Source organism: Tupaia chinensis, unplaced genomic scaffold (assembly GCF_000334495.1).
Source record: "Tupaia chinensis unplaced genomic scaffold, TupChi_1.0 Scaffold000364_1, whole genome shotgun sequence".
Lineage (NCBI taxonomy): Eukaryota > Metazoa > Chordata > Mammalia > Scandentia > Tupaiidae > Tupaia > Tupaia belangeri.
In genome coordinates, this window is record NW_006159861.1 from 1,918,902 (window position 1) to 1,926,521 (window position 7,620).

The 7,620-nt window shown below is 41.4% G+C and overlaps 1 pseudogene; it reads left to right on the forward strand.

Moving 5' to 3' along the window:
* Window positions 1-7,620, forward strand: part of LOC102476625 (THO complex subunit 2-like) — a 56,216-nt pseudogene that overhangs the window by 47,913 nt on the left and 683 nt on the right.

Genomic DNA, 7,620 nt, shown 5'->3' on the forward strand with positions numbered 1-7,620 from the left:
GAATTGATCACCTCTAAAAATCATTCTCATGTTTTGTTTTATTTTCTTTAATTTAACTCTCTCCCTCTCTTTTTTTAAAGACATGACCTTTCAGTGTTATAATCTTTGCTCTCGCTCCCTGATTAGCTAAGGCTACAGGTGTGCGCCATCAAGTCCAGCATTAAGACAAGCCAGGAACAACCTGGGTTCCCCATGCGGTCTCAGCCTGTGAAATAGCAGCGCCTTACCAACACATGCCACTGTGGCTGGGCAAGCCTCCACTTAACTTTTAATTGTCAGTATTCCCACATACATGCACACATAAATCTTGTTTCTTTCTGCATCCCCAGGTGTCTCTTAAATATATTACTTCTGTTGTAAGGGACAACCAAGATAAATTATACCATATTATTATGCATGGCAGAGCAACAGAGCACCATCGGGTCCAATTCACTCAATTTCTATTTGTCTTTTATGAGCTCCCACACATATAAGCAGGGAATTTATACATTTAGAAAGAGTCATGAATCCCAGACACATGAATTTTCTATCCTTTTTAAGTAGAGAACAGACTTTACCACATGCAGCCTCATCAACCATGTGTCTCCAAGGGGGAATGAAACCACCGAGGAGATGGACTTGGCCAGATTTTCACTCAGTAAGTAACAGAACTCTTTGGGGAGAAATTCTAAAAAGTTTCCAAATATGCCAGATGCATATTAGAACAGTTATGAGAAATCATACGCAGTGACTCCCTTAAGCCCCATTATACTTTAATTTAGTCAACCTACAAACCCTTCTGTTGAAAAACAGTCCATTGAATCTAGCAATCTATGGGTATCAGGAGTCTCGAATTCCATTCTCCATCTTCATCCTAGTTCAGAAGGTCATTTCAACAGCAGTTTAATGTTTCTATGGTCTGGTTATCCTTCTAGGAAGCCAGTATTGAGAAGTCAGTATCTTCTGCTGAGTGGACAGGAAAAACATAATGAGAAAAAAAGTAGATTTTAGTATCCCATGTCGTAATTGGCTATGTCGCTGGATTTCCATGTAGTTGACCATGGTTCGAATCCTGGACCCAGTGGCTTAAACTCATGCTGGGCACATGTGCATGCATGCCCAAGAACCTGAGAAGAGAATGGAAGAGAAGGGATTTCAGCATGGCCATCCCCCCTGGGGGCAGGGGGATTTCTTGCTTTCTGTCTCTCTTTCTGGCGAGTGCATACACCCTATACCAGAAACCTCAATTAAAAAAAAAAAAAAGTCACTGGTCAAAAATGTTAATGACTAACAAGATGAATAGTATATAAACCTAGATCTCATGGACTGTCATCTTAAAAAGGGGCCTCCATTTTCCAGGTCATAGACCAGTACCAGTCTGTGGCCTGTTAGGAACCAGTCTGCACAGCAGGAGATGAACTGCAGGTGAACAAATAAAGTTTCATCTGAGTTTATAGTCACTCCCCATCACTTGCATCACTGCCTAAGTGCTGCCTCTGTCAGATCAGCAGTAGCATTAGGTTCTCATGGGAGTGCAAACCCTATTGTGAAGTGCACCTGTGAGGGGTCTGGGTTGTGCACTCCTGATGAGAATCCGCTGTTGGATGGTATGGGGGTGGAGCTGAGGTGGTGATACCGGCATGGGGAGCAGGTGCATGTACTGATTAACCTTAGAGAGGTGTGACTGCACAGAGGCCATAATAAATCAATTGTTTGCAGACTCATAGTAAAATCCTATTAGTGAGTGGCAAGATAATTGAACTTCATCTGGCGACAGGCTTTAAGTCAGAATCTGAGATTTATTTGATTCCAGTGTGGCCGGCACTTCTATTCATGCTTCTTTCCCACACTGCACCCTTGTCTCACTCACAGTTTTGGTAAGCCCACAAACTAACCCTAGCTGCAATGAGTAAAAATCAAACATCACTACAGAGCTTCTTTGTAAAGGGGAAAAGGTCCAATGATGGCACAGTAGAATAATGCCAAGGAAAAAAGTGGCATTTACCGTGAACTACCAAGAACCCCATTTAAATGACAGGGTCATCGCCGTAGGAGATTTACATTCTCCAAGTCCACTTTGTATAACATGTGGTGACCGGTTACCCAACAAAGTCATGAAACCCTCACAACTGCTTTGTCACCATGGAGACCAAGAGCTCTGCATTAAAAGAGAAACCTTTAGAGTTTTCAAAAGAAAAAAAAAATGAACATGAAGAACAGCAGCAATAACTGACGGCCACCACCTCATCAAATGTATCCACACTGAAAGCATCGTTTCTAGTGGCTAAGCATATTACTAAAGGTAAGAAGCCCTTTTCTGTTGCTGAAGAGATGATCCTGCCTGCTTCTATCAGCCTTTGTTGTGAACTTTTAGAAGAGGTTGCAGTTCAGAAGGTGGTACGTGCTCCTCTTTTGGCTAGCACCATAACTGGATGAACTGGTGAAATAGCAGAAGATATTGAGGTACAGCTGTGAGAGAGGATTAATGAGTCACCATGGTATGCAATCCAGGTTGTAAGTCTACCAGCATTAACAACAGACAATGCTGTTGTACAATGTATTTTCAGGAGGATATGCAAGAGGATATGTTATGTGCACTTTTGTTGCCAACCAACATTGCAGAACCTGTCAAGTCTTTGATTAAATACCAGAAAAGGGAACTGGTTATTTGTGTTGCGATATGCACAGATAGAGAAGTTGCCATAACTGGACAGGTTTCTGGTTTCACTACTCAAGTCAAAGAGATGGCTTCTGATTGTGTGTCTATCTGTTTTGTGATCCACAGAGAAATGCTGTCTAACCAAACATTGTCACCCAAACTTAACAACATTTTGCAGGATGTGATTAAAATTATCAACCACGTTAAAGCACATGCTATTATTGTTTTCTTTTTTTGGAGTGTTTGCTCTAGGGTGCATGTGCCCACCAGAAAGACACAGAGAGACAGAAAGACAGAAAGTGAGAAATCACTCCCCAGGGGAGCTGGTCATGCTGCAATCCCTTCTCCTCAATTTTCCTCTAGGGATCTTGGGCATGCATGCACATGTGCCTTGTGTGAGTTTAAGCCACCGGGTCCGGGACTCGAACTGTGGTCGACTACATAGGAGTCCAGTGACATAGCCATTATGTTAACTACTGGTCCCAAGCACATGCTATTGTTTTGCCATAGGGCATGTGGGCTCATCAGAGAGACAGTCAGTGAAAGGCAAAGTGAGAAATCACTCCCTAGGGGAATGGTCATGCTGCAATCCCTTCTCTTCCATCCTTCTGAGATTTTGGGATTTGGAGCACGCATGCACATACATGGAGTGAATTTCAGGCCACTGAGTCCGGGCCTTGAACCACGGTTGGCCATATGAGAGTGCAGCGCCTTTTGCCAGCACTCCACATGCTGGTCCGTAAAGCATGTGCTTTACCTCGTGTGTTCGTGTACTGATAGTTATGTGAGGAGACAGGTGCAGAGTGCACATGCCTGCTCACATATATAGACGTGGATGGCTTTCTAAAGGTAGATCACCGGCCAGAGTTTTTGAGTTATGAGATCCATCCCAGAGATCTCTATTAGGAAAGACAGTCACCACGGGCAACACATTTCAGTGACGCGGAGTGGGTCACTAGACTCTGGACTTGTGTGACACACAACTTGCTCCACTACCAATCTGTCACTTCAGAGGACAACACCTGTGTTCAAATAGACAAAGTGGCTCATTCGAAGCCAAACTGGAATCATGGGAGTGCTGAGTGACTGTTAGGATTTTTGACATATTTCAAACACTAGCAGCGATTTCGAAAGAGATTGAACCAGAGCCATTTTTCTTCCAGCCAATGCACGATCTCTTCTCAGCTTTCAGAAGAGTTTCAACATTAGTTCCCAACCACAAAGGACCCCTGAGCTTGAAAGGAAAGGGTCTACAGCCCATTTGTGAATAAACCTGGTGAACTGACTTTGTGGTAGAAAAGGATCAACTGCTTGAGAATGCAAATGGCAGTGGCCTCAGAAGCATGTCTGAGACAACTTCAGCTCTCCCTATACTCTGGATTAAAGTCAAAGTAGGACATCCTCAGATTCCTACAGAAACACTGAAAAGTCTGCTTCTATTTCCAACATCCTATCTTTGTGAAGCAAGGTTTTCTGCAGAAGTAGCAACTAAATTGTGATTTTGGAGTAGACTGGACACAAGCAACACACCTTGGGTGTTCCTGTCTCCATCATCCCCAGTTGGATCCATCTAGTTGGAAAACAAGTTCCGGGCTCCCACCTATTCTGCATTCTGATGAGTTGTAGAATTATTTCATTACATATTACAATGTAATAATAATAAAAATAAAGTGAACAATAAATGTAATGCACTTGAATCATCCTAACACCATCATCCTCCCCAGTCTATGGAAAAATAAAAATTGTCTTCCTCAAAATGGGTCCCTGGTGCCCAAAAGACAGGACTGCTGATCTGAAGGACTAAGAAATGCAGTGCTTTCAACACATGAATAAACTGGTGTCTGAAAATGGGATAACAAAGGAATGGTTACTAAAATTGCCATAGTTGATTGCCTTGAAGATTATATTAATATATCCAGGTGTTTTCATGTGTGACTATATGCAACCTATCTTTAAAAGAAAGCAAAAATTAAAAGAGTTATTACTAAAGAAAGGAGAATTATGTTTTCTTTTTCCTATTATATTTCTTGGTTCACCATCATGACAGCTCATCATGACTGGACATTCAATTAGAGCACAGAAAAGAAAGAAGAATGTTTATTTTCTGGTTTAAGCAATCTGGGAACTGGCATGGTCAAGCTAAGCTGTTGGCTCTGAGAGAGCTCATTCTCTTTCTGGGGTAGCTGCTGCTCTTTCTGGAAAGACATCTGTTCATGACAGCTTAGCAGGGGTAACTAATATCTGTACATGGATTTTATTGGTTCTTGAAATCTTAATCCTCATTATTCCTGAGTAGGTGTCATTATTTCTCTCATTTAACAGTTAAAGTATTGAGGCCCAAAGAGTGAAAAGAAATTTTCAGTCATACACCACATTGTCTTTATACCTAGCCCTCAGTTGTGAATAGCACAATTCAAGTTGTTTCTAAATGTATACAACAACAGGCCGTCCTATTGCATGATGGCAGGTGGTTCAGTCCCACATGGCTGACTGAGTGGTTTGATGGCTTAAGAAACACGTTGGGTGCATGTGCTTGCATGGCCCCAAACCCCAAAAGTCAGGAGAAATGAAGGAGAAGGGATTGTCATGACCATGTCCCATGGGAAGTACTTTCTCTTCTCTCCTCTCTTTCTCTAGCAAGTACTCACATTTTCTGGACAATTTTATTTTTTGAAAATTAAAAAATAATATTTAAAGTATTATTGAATTTATAAAAATCTAACTCTAAGTTGAAGAGAGCCACTCTACCTAAATTAGACATAATGTTAAAGATGAACATTTTAAAATAGACTGATGGTGCTCACTTTGACAACACATATACTAAAAAATTTAAACCTACATAAAATGTTAGTGTGGCCCTTGCACAAGGATGGCACATGCTAAATTCAATTATTTTGGTCTAAAATGGCCTGTGTACTCCCACACTTGGATTCCTACAGATATGCTGAAGTTGTACATGTTAGGATGTTTTCTGAGCTAGTTGCTAGGTTATAGCCAATCACAGCAGGAGGCTTCAGTTAATCACAGGTATCCCACCTTATAAACTGCATTAATGCTGACAAACTTCAAAATGTAACCCACCCAAATGATTTTGATTCCTTCACTTTCATTTTTATACATCACCTTCCTGTTCCTGCATGTGTCACTTTCCTTTTCCAGAACTTAAATACTAAGTTGACCACGAGGCTAGCTGAAGTTGTCTAGAAGTCCAGGGACAACTGCCTGATTTAAATCATGTTAAGACTTGCTCAACTAAAACTCTACTCTGTTAAATTGGCTTTTTTTCCTTTTAACACACACAAATTCAGGAAGTTTTCCATGATTTTTAGTTCCTGAGTACATCACCTCACAAAAGCTGGTGCTGGCTCCTGTCCACGAAGCAGTGGTCTTCTTACATGGTCCCAAAGTCTAAGATGACATCAGTTGTCAAGTCTATGCCACATTCTGGTCACTGACAATGTATGATCTCGAACTAGCTGTAAACAGACAATAAACATCAAGTCCAGAAGCAAACAACTGAGGACGAGCAGGAAATGCCTCCACATAGAAAGGAAGAGAGAAGAACACTGCAGTGCCCTCGGGACAAGCTTCCGGAAGAAGAAACAGCACACGTGCAGAGAGCTTTACAGAGACGGAAACGAGGACAACGGCTCTGAGCAAAACCTACCCAAAATGAGACCATCATAAAATGTCTACAGCTCTGCATAGTTCCTCAATTTATATATCTTCAGCAATGGGTGCCGCTTCCTGTGCTCGTTTTGTTGAACTGGTCCATCGACTGAAAACTCCAAATTGGTTTAGAGTTCTTCGTTATGGTCCAGTGTTCTCTGACATCATTTATACGGTCGTGAGCTGTACTGAAAATGAGGCCAGTCAATACAGAAGATCCCTTTGCTGCATGTTAGAGACCGTGACCAGGGAGCATCGTGATAGAGCCAGACATGAAAAGGAATGTGACACTATCCAGGATTCCTGACCATCCTCCCAGCACTGGGATTTGATGGTGGAAATAAAGCCGATCAATTAGACCATGAAAATTTTCAACATGTTGCACATAAATGGTATTACAGACTAACCAAGGCATCAGGCCACTGCCTTAAAACACAAATATACTCACATCAGGAGTATCTTGACGGTGCTAACAAAAATATTTTCTTGGTACACAAAAGTTTTGAATCGGGGTCAACTTTGAAATAAAGAAGGCATAAAATCTGCCAGGAAGAAAAAAAAAAAGGCCAGATCTATAAGCATTGGCTATGGGCTATTCTGAATTGTTGAAAAGTAGAAAGTTATACATGGTACCTAAAAAAGAGTTTCGCCACAAAGACCCCTGTTTTCTGGAAGAATGCAGTTGCCAGTGTACAAAATGCTCTTGGTGGTGGGCCTTCCTCATCTTCAATAGAGAGCACATCTATATCAGATAAAAGCAGTACTGAGGAGACTGATAAATCAAGGGAGAGATCCCGGTGTGATGTGAAAGCTGTTAATGGTGGAGGCCAGCAGATGGCATGGTGGCTAAGACACTGGACTCCCACATGACCGACTTTGGTCCTAGTCTGGGACCTGGTGGAGAGTGCATGTGCCCTGTAGCAAATTAAATGATAATAATTATTATAAATAATAAAAGTAAATAAATAAGTAAATGAATAAAGTTTCTAGTGCCACACCAAAAGGGAATTCAAGCAACAGAAATAGTAACTGTAACAGTGAAGCAGTTAAAGAAAACTACAACTACAAAGGAAAAGAGAAAGAAAAGTGGAAAGAAAAAAAAGACTCTTGCCACTGATCCAGAGGTCAGGGTACTTGGTAAAGACGGTAAAGAAAAAATAAAGGAAGAGTGGCCTAGTAGAGATTAAAAAGCAAGAGATACCAAGGAAGGAACACTTCAGTCTGACAAAGAGAAAGAAAAATTCAAGAGGGATGAAAAAGCTGAAGATGGGACATTCAAGACCCCTGCCCCCAACGTAGAATCCAAGTCGACT